The sequence below is a fragment of the Miscanthus floridulus genome, chromosome 1 (genome assembly GCF_019320115.1).
Source record: "Miscanthus floridulus cultivar M001 chromosome 1, ASM1932011v1, whole genome shotgun sequence".
NCBI classification, from domain to species: Eukaryota; Viridiplantae; Streptophyta; class Magnoliopsida; order Poales; family Poaceae; genus Miscanthus; species Miscanthus floridulus.
The window spans coordinates 189,768,634-189,783,279 of NC_089580.1; positions in this window are offsets into that span (position 1 = coordinate 189,768,634).

A 14,646-nucleotide genomic window follows, 5' to 3' on the forward strand; every position below is an offset into this window, starting at 1 on the left:
ATGCGCGCGCGCGTACCGCCGGAAGAGGAAAAGATAAGCACTAATTAAGCAGACTTGGAGGTAGCTGTAGCTGTAGCAGGGCCAGGGCGCTACACGATAAGCACGCCGAAATGGGGGGAGCAATATCGTTGTATCCGGACGAAACGTTGTTTTCGCGATCGATCGGTTTCTCCTCCTGTTGTTATCTAGCTAGGTGGATGAATGAATCACATGACCAAATCCGCAAATCCGTCGCTGTAAAAGTGTAATGCGTGTTACTCTTACCATCAGGACTGCCTGATCGAGCAACAAGGATCACGTGATTACCTACACCATCGATCGAAGTTTTACTGTTTATTACGTCGACCGCCACCCCGACGAACCACGCATGTCGTGTTGCGAACGAACAGGGCGGCGGCAGACGGCCCATAAACAAAAAGGCGGCGCGAACATGCAATGAATGAATACTCCTATATACTCCGTATTGGATCAAGAGGTCACGAGCAGTCGAGCATAGATAACCACGACGGATGCAGAGCATCAGTGCATCACCGTCCTCGCGCCACTGCAACGAGCCAACGATCCACGAGTGGATGAGCACGAGCAAGAGGTTCTCCGATCCTCTTAACAAATCCGGCCAAATCCGTCTTTATTGACGGGATTAGCGGCCGCATGTGTCGCAGGACACGGGGGCCCCGGCGCACAGGGCAGGCGGCAGCGGCGTCACTGTCCTTGGCTCGTGTTATTATTGCTTTGCAATTGTTGCAATTGCAACTGCGACGACGATTGCAATTGCAACAGCGGGACCATCACGTCCGGTTCCCGGGCGTGGCCTGCTGGTGATCGACGGCCTCCCAGGCTCCCCTGTCTCTCCGTCGACGGAAAGGGATCGATCGATCTTGATGGCGGCAGGGGAATGTCTTCCGGCCCGCCATGTTTTTTCCCCATCCCGCCTACGTTGCTTTCGTGTATAGTGCCCTTTGTTTCTATTTCTGCGGCTTTAGCCTGAGGCTTGTTTTTGTTTCGGTGCATGATCATTCACTGCACTGCACGCAGCAGCTCCGTCGATGGGTCATCACTGGCGCTCGATGGCGCCCGGCCTGAGACATGCCACGAGGGGGTGAGCGTGACGGCGACGAGTGTCCCGTTCGTTTGGGATTGTTTAGCTTATAAGCCATGGCTGAAAATATTATTGGCTGGTTTGAATTGAGAAAAAAATACTGTTCGTTGGTTAATAAATCATGACTTATAAGTACGACCGAGCCAAAAGCCTAGAGGTTGGGAGCACGAGGCCGGATGCACTACACCGCCTCGTCATCAATCAATATTGTAAGACCCAGGCAGGCATGTATAGTACTCTACTGCCAAGCCCATGACCGGCCAGCCCTCGAAAGCAACCTCTTCTGTGTGTGAAGAAGATTTTTAAGCATGCACCGATCGAATCTCGTTATCGCGCAGACGCACGCCCACATTGATTAATCAATGTAGTACTCCTATGTCCGCAACCGGAATTCATGGCAGTTTTCCGAGACACACTGAACGAATCTCATCAAACTCTCCCCATACTACATGGCCATCGCATGGACCAATAACCAACCAAACAAACAAAATCTGCACTGCTAGATCCGTCCGTGTGCGTGCACACACCACACCGACCGGTTCCCGTTCCCGTTCCCAACAGTCGCGCGCGCCCGCCGCGCATGATCAATGATCACGAGCTAGTAGCCCGGCCGGCCGCGACAGGGACGCGAATAGACTAGACGGCGCGCCTGCCTCCGCCGCGCTGCCCGGCGTCGCTGTCGACCGCGGACAATCTCGCCGTCGCCGTCCCCTCACCCGGCCGGCGCGCCCCAGCTGCAGGGCCCTGACAAACATACCAACCTGCCGCGACCGCGTCGCGCACCGGCGTAGGGGCCGGGGGCCGCCCATCCCATCCGTTCAATGCAATGCAATGCAAGTCCAAGAGCGGGCGGGCTGGGGCCGGTGCCGTGATGATGATCCAGCACCCAGCTGCTGTTGGTTGACGCGACAACCGGGGGAGCCCGAAAACGATCAGACTGTTTGGTTTGGTTTGGTTGACTGGTTCGTATCTATGTTGATTTGTGAAGAAGTACTGCTAGCTGGTTTGTGTAAGAAAAACATATTATTCTGGCTGAAAATTTACGATCGTTTACGACAAGCCACACCTAAACGAACCGGCCCGGTTCTCCGATCGATCCCGGCCGGGACGACACGAGTGATGGGCGGGCGCCAGGCCAGCCATCGATTATCGCTTCCTGATCTGGGAGACAATGGAGGTTGAGTAGGTTGCCTCTCGCCTTTGCTCTTCCCCTGGACACGCCACGAGTGGTCTGCGTCGCCACACATATGCCTCCTACTCCTATGCCATACCATATGGCGGGCGGTACTAATCGCCGAACACCACTACACCAGGCAGCGCCGCAGCGCTTTCGGAGTGATGGAGGTGCTGCCTGCCTGCCTGTGAAGCGCATCGGGTGATTGGACGTGTTGGTGGGTGCGATCGGTTCGATCAGTCAGGTCGTGCGCGCGCGCGTGGGTGCGGCCTACAGGAACTCACTTGGCGAGTGTGTGTATGAGTCATGGCACGCCATATGCATGGCGTGGGTGCGTGTTGGATCATGAGTCGTTGACATTTCTGGTTGCCTGGTTTGATCTGTCCGGGCTACCTCAGGGTTTCAGGTTGCTGTGTGTGCGCATGCATGGCGGCTGGCGCCTCTGTAGTCTGTAGTCCTGTTCTCTTGCTCCGTCTTTGCATGTGCAACAAGGCACGGCTTTTCACACCGCCACGCCGCTCTTTTTGTTTTTACGTGGACAAACAAAGGAGACAATCAGGCCTCGCTCATTTGTTTTCTTCGTCCATTCATCGGGCCTGCACTGTGTACTGTACTGTAATTTGCAGCTACGTACTCCTACTCCATGCATACAGTCTGTTTGGTTGGGTAGCCAACTCTTGGCCTGGTCTGTTGAAGCTAACTTAGGGGGTGTTTCGTTCCCTGTTCTTAGGCTTTAGCCAGGCCAAAGATGGCCTCCGTACACACGCTGGCCTGGCTCGGAAAGAACGGATCGGCGATCCGTTTTCCTGGGGCCAGGCTTGGCTAAGCCTCGGTCGAAGTCTCCTCACCGCCCGCTCCTCCGACGCTCGTCCCACCGCAGCTACTTCGCCGGCGTGTCGGCTCCTCCTCGGGCGCTGCTCCTCCTCCGGCACTTCTCCCACCGCATCTGGCCACGATGGCTGCGGTCACCGTCTCCATCTCCGACAGCTGTTGCCGCGCGACGGGGTGGATCCCGTGAGGCAGCAGGCCGCCGCCACTCCCGGCAACGCCGCCGGGCGCCTGGGTGAGGTCGAGGGTGATGGTGGGGAACGGCGCGGAGGCGGAGAGCGTGGCCGGAATCGCGGGGATGTGGGCCCCGAATTCCCCTCCGCGAGCCCGCGGGGACCGTGGTGCCGCTGCTCGAGCCGCCGGCCGGGTACGTGTACCGCGACCCCGAGACGGGGCTGTCGTACACCGACCTCCTGGACCAGATGCTCGACGTGGTGGTGGCGGCCATGTGCCGCGCGAGCCACGGCGGCGTCGGGCTGGTGCTGGCAGAGACCGGGTGGCCAACGGCGGGTGACCTGGACCAGTTCGGCGCCGACGTGCGGAACACGCACACGTACAACCGGAACCTGGCGCGGCACCGGGTCCATCATCGGCTGGTTGACTGGTTGTCGGCGAGGAGGGAGAGGACGACGCTGCAGTGGCCATGGCGACGGCGGAGGTGACCGTGACATGTTGGATGGCATGCCTCAACGAGGTAACCTTACCTGAATGGGGGTGAGGTGACTGTATTCGAGCTATCCAGGTAACCTAACATGATGGTGGGGAGCTCTTGTATTGGGAGAGCCAGGCTTGTGTTGCCCTGGATTAGTTGGCTAGCCCGGTTTGTCTAAGGTGGTGTTTGGACTCCGTGACTAAAATTTAGGAGAGATATCAGGAGAATGTTACATGGAGTGTTCAGATACTAATAAAAAACAAATTATATAATCCGTCAGTACTCCACGAGATGATTTTTTAAGTCTAACTAATCCGGCATTAGCACATGTTTACCATAGCACCACATTGTTAATTCATGGACTAATTATGTTTAAAAGATTCATCTCGTAAATTAGTTATAAACTATGCAATTAGTTTCATAATTAGTCTATATTTAATATTTCGTATATGTGTCAAACATTTCAATGAAACATCGTAAATTAGGAGGGGCAACAAACACAACCTAAGACGCGAACCAAACAGACGCGCAGTAGTTCAGACCAAAGACAAAAGAAGACACGACCTGAGTTCATATCTGCGCTCTGAAGAATGCCTGAACATTTGGTACTGATTACTACTCCTAGTAGTTGTTCATAACGCTAGCAAACCTAGTAGTATGCTACTATGGATCTACGAGCAAGCAACGAAACGCCTGCTACCAGCAGCTCAATGAGTGCTACAGTTCCCGCGTACCCTCAACATAATAGGAAGCTACAGCGTCGTGTCAGACAACGCGCGTGTTGGCGAGCCACTCGGCTGCTAGTTCTGGCTTGCGCGGTCCTGGGACCCCCCTCGTGTGCGGCGATCGGTTGGCCTGGCCAGGGCCAGGCGGCCAGGCCATCCTGCCGAGTGTGCCGAGGCAAAGCGAAAAAGCGGAGGCGGCCACCGGCAGCGGCTGCTGGGACGTCACGTTGTGCCTGGCGCGTCGCGGCGTTGTCGCAGGCCGAAGGGATCGCTCTCGCCCCCCACATCTCGGCCAGCCGTCGCGGTGCGCGGCAAAGCGCGCGCGCGAGGGAGCCCGCGGCAGGCTTTGGCTTTCCGCGCGGTCGGCCAGCGCCGCGGCAGCCGCATCAGAGGCGCAGCTGATGGAGCCCGAGATCTATCGCTGCTCCTGCTGCCGCCCTGCTGGCTGCTGTGTGCGTGTGTGGATCAGTGTGGATCGGGCGAGTCACGACGCCCTCTGCCTGGCAGCTTCCGTTGCACGGGCGGCGAATGCGAACCCTCGCGGGCAGATCGTGGCTGTCTGGAATAATTTGTTCTCTTTCGCGCCTGGCCTGGCCTGTCTTGTGACGCACGCACACGCACGCCTTGGCCGCGACCGAAAGCGGATGCCCGTGTGCCGTGCACCGCTGGCTTCCGGGATTAACAACTAGGACTAGTGGTAAAGAGGTTGGAAAAGGAGTGGGATTTGGAAGGGGCGCACCGCGCGCGCGCGCACGCATGGGGGGTGTTAGGGGAAAGATGGTGGCTTTGGAGACGTAGTGTCCCTGTCGCCAGATTGATCCCCAAGGCCAGGCCTCTCTTTTGTTTTGCCGCTCTTTGGAGAACCTAGCGAGCTTTAGGCCTCTAGCTCTAGGGTGGTCCATGTGCACGGAGAGGACTATGACTAGGGTTGTTGTTGCCTTGTTCTGGGTTGCTTCTCTGTTCTGCTCGATCGGCCATATTTTTCTGCTATGATTAGGCTTAGGTCACGTCCGTATAGCAGGGAGGTTGTGCTTACCATGGCGGCTACTGCTAGTTGCCCGAGTTCGGTCGATGTCAGTGGTAAGTTCGCATGGAAATCGATCCAAACAGTCCAAGCTCTCAGATCTTTGGAAGAGAACAACTGAGCCGGCTCTGAAGCGCACGTAATTAGATAGTGCTACGGCAAGAAATCAACGGTCCATGTCGCCTTCGTCAGTCATATAGTAGGAGAAAGTAGAGAGAGTGGACAGTGATCGATGACATAGCTAGGAGTCCTACTCAAAACGGTGCAGCTCTCGCAAGTCGCATGACCCTGATAATGCTCCATTAACTGAGATACTCGTCCTGTTCGCTTTGTTTATAAGTCGTATTTTTTCATCAAACGAACAATATTTTTCTCTCACGACAAATCAGTCCACGGTACTTTCAGCCATGACATCCTGTCCATCGCAGGTGTCACAGAGATCAAATTCCACACAGCACTGGTTCCGATCCATTCCATGCCGTTTCAGATCATAAGAAAACAACTGGCGTGAACGAACGAAAACAACTGGCGTGAACGAACACGGACAGTCCATGAAACCGCGGAAAAAGATGCCCATTAGACTGTCTCCAACGAGAAAGACCCGTTCCAAAGATCCATTCCGGAATTTGGGTGACGCACAGTGAATGAGTGTGATACCCAAATTCCTCCGTTTTCAACGGCGAAGGCAAATATCTTCGGTCCTCTCTCCCACGCGGGCATGGCGACGGCGACGACGTGGGGCGATGGCACGCTCTGGCGCTGGCGCGGCGCCCGGATCCGGCCCCCCTCCCTCTCCTTCTTCCCCGAGCCCGGCGGAGCTCGCGCCCGCGTCCGGCCCCCCTCCCTCTCCTTCTCCTTCGCGCCCACGGTTCGGTGGAGCTCGCGTCCGGCGGAGGTCGCGCCTGGCCGAGCTCGCGCCCGCGCCGGCGGATCTCGCGCCCGCGGCTCGGCGGAGCTCGCCCCCGCGGCCCGCCCCCCCCCCCCTCCCTCTCCTTCTTCTTCCCCGAGCCCGGCGGAGCTCGCGCCCGCGTCCGGCCCCCCTCCCTCTCCTTCTTCTTCCCCGAGCCCGGCGGAGCTCGCGCCCGCGTCCGGCCCCCCTCCCTCTCCTTCTTCTTCCCCGAGCCCGGCGGAGCTCGCGCCCGCGTCCGGCCCCCCTCCCTCTCCTTCTCCTTCTTCGCACCCGCGGCTCGGCGGAGCTCGCGTCCGGCGGAGCTCGCCCCCGCGGCCCGGCCGAGCTCGCGCCCGCGCCGGCGGATCTCGCGCCCGCGGCTCGGCGGAGCTCGCGCCCGGCGGAGCTCTTACGTCATCTTGCCCCGACGGCCGCGCCCTGCCCCGACGGCTCCCACCATTTGCGTCGTCTCTCTTCGAAACGCATATTTGCCTTACCAATCGCAGATGACCCAGAATGGGTAGCAGGTTTCGGTCCTCCGTTGGAGGAGTGTTTTGGTACCAAAAACACTATGCCGAACGCATTTTTGCGTTTAGGTCGTTCGTTGGAGACAGTCTTATATTGCTGCGGAAAGGTCGCGAGGATGGATCGATCGACCGTCTCTCCCTTCTCCCACCAAAAGGGCGCATTATGCTGCTGTGACGAGATCGCCGGCCTGAATATCGACCCAGGTCTTGTCTCCTGATACGATCAGAGATTCCTTCCTTCCACACGCATGCTGTTTTCACCCCCCACGTCCACGCAGACAGGATGGCTAGCTAGCTATCTCAATAGTGCAGAGCAGCCGTGCAGGTGCTAGTAGTTGACGGCAACGACGACTCATGATCGATGCCTCCAAGTTGTTTCAGTGCGTGCGGTGATTGCGACTGGATTATTGCTGGCCTAGTGGACACTCAAATCGGCTCCAGTTTTTTCTTGCTCATTAGGATGGATCGATGGTGCAGTGCTAGTGCTACAAGATACATCTGTTCAACTTTTCCCTACGATTCGATAGATTACTGCTCGGATATAGGAATACAATCAGTAGATATAAGTAGTTGGTCTAGCTGCGCGTGTGCAGTCATCTGAAAATTCAGCCGCGTCATTGTCCCAAGAGAAACCACAGGGCAGGTAATATTCTGCCTGAATTTATATCAGTTGCCAAACCAAGTTAGCATCGAATTTCCAAATCAGGAGTTCTTACTCGTATCTTGGTTTGGTGCAGACTTTCACGAAAGGTAGTACTCCTATTTGCTGAGAGATCAATCAGTTTGGTGCGTCACATGAACATGATGGACCAGCACTGCATCCCGTGGAATAATTTTCACCTACATGCTCGCGTGCTTTTTGGCCCCGCTTTGCTGAAAAAACAAGCCGAAACACTGTTTCGGTTGATTTATTGTAAGAGAAAAATATTGTTTCGACTGAAAAAACAAGCTAAAAAAGTACATATTATATAAGAGAAACGAACAGAGCCAGTCTGCAAAGGTTTCGATCCACAAAGCTTCGTCATTCACACACGAAGCCCCTGCTCTGCTGGCGCGCCAATCCGGTCGAATGAAGCTACGTACTCCAGTAGTAGTAGAAGCCACGGCATAAAAAGCTGTTCTGATCACATTAATCTATTGGATCATCAAATGGTCCCTGGCACAAACACGATAGATTATCGACCAGACAAGACAGTACAGGACAGGACAGTTTTAGTTAGCTGTAAAATGTGACCGTATACAAGCTTTTGGTAAACAGGCAACGTGAATGGAGAATATATGGTTACGAGCGTGCCACCCACATGCATGACTCCGTGGTTAACGGGTTGCATTGCATGCATGTGAGCTCTCCGTAAAATCTTGCAACAAAATGTAAAACTCGCACGGCTTGTCCTAGGCATTTTATTGCAGGCAGTACGGGGGGTCACAGATCACCACCACCTTTGGGCATCATTCCTGTCTGTCTTCAGAGTCTTATCCGGTTTTCTGAAACTACACCAAGGTTGCATTACTCGACATCGCTGACAGATGCTGTCTTCAGTAATAACTAGTACTAATAACCATAAAACATTGTGTTACGAGAAAACTGAATCATGAGCAAAATTCACTGCCGGTGCCTGAACTTGGCCGACAGTATCATCCAGATCCCTAAACTTCTAAAGTGATATATGTAGGTTCCTAAACTTGGCAGATTGTGTCATCCAGGTCTCTAAACTTTCATGGTGATTACCGTAGGTCCCTAAACTTGGTTGGCCGTCGGATGCGCCGACTACTGAAGCATTATTATTACCTATTGTATTAAAAGTTTTCTCTATTAAAAGTTACTTCTAATTTTAGTATTATTTTAAAAGTTTTAATAGTAGTATTATAGAAGTAACTTTTTTCTATTATTAATACTACAATATTATTATTAAAACTTTTAATACTATAATATTATTATTAAAAATTCTAATACTATAATACTACTATTAAAAGTAATAGTATTATAGTATTAATAATAGAGAAAAGTTACTTCTATAATACTACTATTAAAACTTTTAAAATAATACTAAAATTAGAAATAACTTTTAATAGAAAAAACTTTTAATACTATAGGAATTTGAATACTATTAATGATACATAAATACTAAATTAATTTTAATAGTTTCTATTTTAGTTTAAACCTAATATTTTTGTTGTTGTAAATTATTTTAATACTTTAATTTATTTTTTTGCTGATGTAAATTATTTTATATAATGTATATTTTCAAGATAAATATTATATAAATAATGATTGATTAATTGACACATGTTGGATCCACGTCTAACGTACCATCAGCGTGCCACGCCAGCTTATAGAGTAGGTTAGACCACATTCGGACAGGGATGATACCGCTTGCCTAGTTTAGAAACCTTTGGTGATCACCTTGAAAGTTCAGGGATCGGGATGACACCGCTAGCCAAGTTTAGGGACCTACGGTGATCACCCTAAAAGTTGAGTGACCTAGATAACACCGTCTGTCAAGTTTAGAGACCTACAGATATCACTTTAGAAGTTCAAGGACCGACGGTGAATTTTGCTCCTGAATCATCGTCAGGTGGATTGGATTGCAGAGGCAAACATGGAAAATTTTGCAGTTGATCAACAGTTTCAGACAGAGACAGGATCAATCCCATGGCCGTATCGGACCACTGCCGCTAAATTTGGCGAAACCATGCAGCGTTTTTGTCGTCGTCCGCCCCGCTCTCGCCAAGCGCGAGCAGGTGCACGAGCGTGCTGGCTTCTTGCTGCCGTGGCCCGTGGCTTGGTCCCAACGCCAGAGGATACTGATACTGATTCCTTCCATTCTATGGGTCACCACTGACCACCGCCCCGGCCGGCCACACGGTTTGGTTTCGAGATCAGCGAAAGCGAAAAGACTAGCAGGCATGAGGCATGCAATGCATCCTAAAGAAAGAGCGCCGGGCATGCATGCCGGTTGCCGGAGGCAGCGGCAGAGGCGACAGACATGGGAACGGACAGCAGCAGGTACAGCAGTGAGGCGGATGGTTTGGCCGCTGGCTCGGATAGGGTAGGTCTGTAGGAGTAGGACCACCGGCGCCGAGGGCACGGCTGTGGCGATCCCGAGACGAGGAGGAGCATGGCAGGCGAACATGCATGGCGGGCGCACCCCGAGCGAGAGAGCTCGGCCGACCACTGATCGTCTGAGAGGAGATGGATGGAAAAAGGGAGCGGGCACGCCAGTCGCTACCGGCGCCTCTTTTGCTTCTTTCGATCAATGCATGCCCCGCCTGGCCGCCTCCCCGCCTCGGCGTTCGGTGATCCTTGCTTTCTTCCTCGCCGCCCTTTTCCTTTTTCTGCTTTCCGCCCTTCCGGCAGCCTATCCTGTATTATGTTCTGACGAGGTTCACACGCGCGCGCCTCTGCCTCCGTAACAGCACGAGGGGAGATGCCTGCTGCCTGCTGCCTGCTGCCGGTCGCTTACTCGCCTCTTCTCTCAGCATGCCTGATCTGATGATCATCATGCCAGCTTGCCATGAAGTAGTAATTCGCTTCTTCCGAGTTCAGACGCACTCAGCTCAACGCGATCTGAATTTTTGCATTCAGGGGTTCAGACGGATGACTGACGACATGCATATCCGATACATGCAGCATTCAGCTAGCCTTGTATAGGCGAGACATGCTCGTCTTTACAGGTCCCTGCCAATGATCGCCTCGTGCTGGCGTGCTGCCAAGTGCCGACGCTGGCGCGTCATGCTGTGACTGTCATGTGCCCAAAGGAGGCTCAAGACCGAGAAGCCAAAAGGAAAACCGATCGGCTGAAGAGCATGCAGCAGATCCGAGGAACCAGAGCATAACAACATCATTGGCATCAAAATGTGTGTGATCGATGTTGGATTGCGCATGGTAGCTTTCTCTCTTTACCTTCTTCTCACCTTTTTACTGCACCACCTCCGCCATAAAATAAATTAATTTCGAAAATGGCTTACAGTCAAACTATTTTAAATTTAACTAACTTTATTTATAGAAAAGAGTAATAAAACTTATGACACTAAATAAATATATTATGAAAATATATCTACACTATTACCACAGTCCATCTTTAATGTCTCATTATGTGTCGTTATAAGCCGTTTTAGCGATTTATAGTTGGTCGTCATATATCTACGCTGACTCTTCCTATGTGTTGATGATACATAGTGACGTCTTTATAAATCTATAGCGTCAGACCACTTATACCTACCGATGTCGAAGGCTATATAGTGGATATACCGATAGATAGTTTGACGTCTATTATAAACTTATATCATCCCAAGGTCTCACAATATCTTTACTATTACTAATTGGAGGCCCTAACGGAGTCTCCATGTTAATTCTCACTAGACGCGCTAGAAAAAAAAGATAAATATTTAAAATTCTCACATTAATCAGAGACATCTAGCCATCAAATCTAAAGACTAGCAATCGTAACCGTTAGATCTATTTTATTTTCTAGAAAATTACCCACCTATGCTATTGTCATAGATAAAAATAAGGAAAAAATGATAAATCCATGTGGGGGATATACCCCCGAGTACCACAAGATAGTACATGGGCCGCACCATCCGAGGTGGCCCGGCCCGTAAGATCAAGGCGTGCACATCAAGATTACAAGTTGTACTAGATATTGTAATAGTATCAAATTGGATACTTTACTTGTAACCTTGTCTCTTCGAAGTATATAAGGAGAGACAAGGGTCCCCTAGAGGACAGGTTAATCTGTACACATCTCAATACAATACACCAAAGACACAGGACGTAGGGTATTACGTCGACCAGACGGCCCGAACCTGTCTAAATCGCTGTCTCTGCGCCTTGTGTCACCATCTGGTTCCTAATTACACACACTGTCTACCGACAATCTACCACCACGGGCACCCCTCTCGGTGGACTGCCGACCATATTTCGTCGACAGTGGCGCGCCAGGTAGGGGCTGTGCGTGCTGATCCATGGCGAACCAGATGGACCTCAAGATCATCAACATAGTCCGCGAGAATTCGTCAGATCGCGGCAACAACCATCGACGACCTGCGAGCGTCGTCCCACGACGATATCCGACGGCGGCGCTCTTCCTGTCGTGGGATTGTGGCGTCTCCAGGCAACTTGTCGTGGGATCAACAGGTGGCCTCCACGATCGGCATTACGGGCGGTGCTGGTCATTACGTGCATCATCACCAGAAGGATCAGAGGCCACATCAACAGGTGATAGGCCTTGATCGGACATCGCGAGCGGTGCTGGTCATTACGTGCATCATCACCAGAAGGATCAGAGGCCACATCAACGATCGAACCATGCCCATGCAACCAAGGAAGCATATACGTGGTATACAGGGCCATGCATCAATGGAGTGCGTATACATGTATATGTCACCGTTTTCTTGCATAGCATCTGATGCTTCGTACAAGACCATGCATGCAAGCCAATTTGCACGTATGCATGCACCATACAGGCAAGACGATTAATCAACCAGCTAGCAATCAAGAGCACATGTGCATCTACAAGATCCAACCGGCTATGGAATCAATCTGCTACGACGACAACTCGGCAACTTCCGTTGCGGACCGACGTGTCGATCCGGTCGTCGTTCCGAGAAACTCTTGGTGACGGAATCCATCCACAAACGGCGGTAAAAACTCTGGAAGATCTAAAGCACAACTTCATTGAGGTCGACTTCATGGGTACGTGAGGCACGTACGGCGCCATGCGGCGGCTTGCCTGCCTCTGCACGGGCACTGCCGCATCAGTCTACCTTCAGCAGGCAAGCAAGCTATTGAGCAATCCAAATCCAAGATGTACACGTCCCAGGGTGCGTACGTTTCCATCTGTTAACAAGAAAGCAGCGAAGAGTCCATATACAAGCGACGCTCTATGTACCTCTACGACAGCACCACACGGATTGACATCGCCAAGATCCGAACCACGTCCGACTCCAACTCAGACACGACGGGGGCTTCGGCTTCCGCGCTGATTGCCTCTGCTACGACAAGAGTCCGACATGACCCAATCCGACATGCAAGCAATCAGGAGTTGTATGTATTCATACATGAACGCTTGCATGTACGTGCATCTACAGCACCATGTATACGAAGACCATGGATCATACAAGCAAGCCGTCTTTATCCAAGTCTCTCCACCAGCGGACGTCGAGGCCATGCGCTTCGCCCTAGGAACACAGTTCTACTTCGACGCTTTTTGACTTCGACACCAACGGGATCGACGCCGACAACTTCAACCCGTGCTCTGGACTTCGTCAAGCTACGCCACGACTCCGCACGTTGCTGAGCTCCGACCACCGAACTGATCGAGCAGCCACGTCGACCACGGACCACGTCGATCACGTCTCGAGCGGCTCCGCCGAGCTCCGACCACATCGACCACGTCGACCACGTCCCGAGCTCCGCCGAGCTCCGACCACCTCGACCACCAGACCACGTCGCAATGATGATCGCCGCGAAGAACGGCGCTACGACAACCGCGACCACCGTCATGACGGCGGGTCGGAAAGCTCGAGGACCGAACAACTTTATCACCGCCGACCAGATTTCTATCCAAAGATAAGTACACTTCTAATATTTATATCTAATATAATTTTCATTACGACGTTTCTCCACAACGTCCTAGATGATTATTCTTCAAATAGCGTTTGTCCATGTATACCATCTTAAATATATCATACAGCTATACTTAATGCAAATCCTCGACCAGTCATGTTGACGCTCGATGCCTCCAGAGACGGCTTTGTCTCCGGCTCCTCCCTACACGTGCACGAGCGTCTGCCCTCTACGTTATGGGTGGTCGGCAACGGTTTCTTAGTGACGCTTTGTTCTTCCTACACGTGCACGGGCTCCGCGCCCCGCGTTATGGTTAACAGGCTAGCTAAGATTGGAGACTCAGCTATATACTAACTGGTCGGACGGTCTATATTAAGTATAAACACAAACTTCATATTAACACTGATGTTTACAAAGCACCAACTGCTTTATCATATCATGCTCATTTGCAAATGACTGCTGAGCGTTGTTTCTTCACCGCTGATTTTTTTCTCCATAATTTATTATTTTGTACATCATGTACTGTCATTCTACATATTTATATTGCAGTAATTTCGAGCTATGCTTGGGGACTTCATCGTTCTCACCCCACGCTGTGCTTGGGGACTGCCCCGACCACAGCCCGGGGACTGTTCTCCTCGGCTACATGTGACTTAAACTCACATACAGTTGAGAGGCATTTATTTTCTTTGACCTTGCTACAAGGCTCATACTTCGCCTTCCAGCAAGCTCGGGGAACCTTTCAGCATCATACTTTATTACACCTCACACTCCGACCGCGAGTCAAACCAGGGCCGTACAAACCTTTCAGGATGACGTGTCGACTAAACCGGTACAACTAAACAGAACGCCAACACGTTCTAACTTAGTTACACCAACATGATATCCGAGCTTAAACACGTTTTCTACAAAAACAAACAAGCTTATATACAGTTACGTTATTACAAGCTTGCCTGAAAAGGTCCAAGTTTACAATAACACAACTACATCTTCTTCTACAGCTATAGCCTACACTATTGGCTGGTCGGGGCACGCGGCGCTTGCTGCTCGCTGGGCCTGACATCGTGCTCGAGTCTCGGGGACTCTGGCATTGATCGAGCGGAAGAAGATGGCCCCGTCGATGTCTGGCTGGTCGAGACCGCAGGCTTCACCGATTG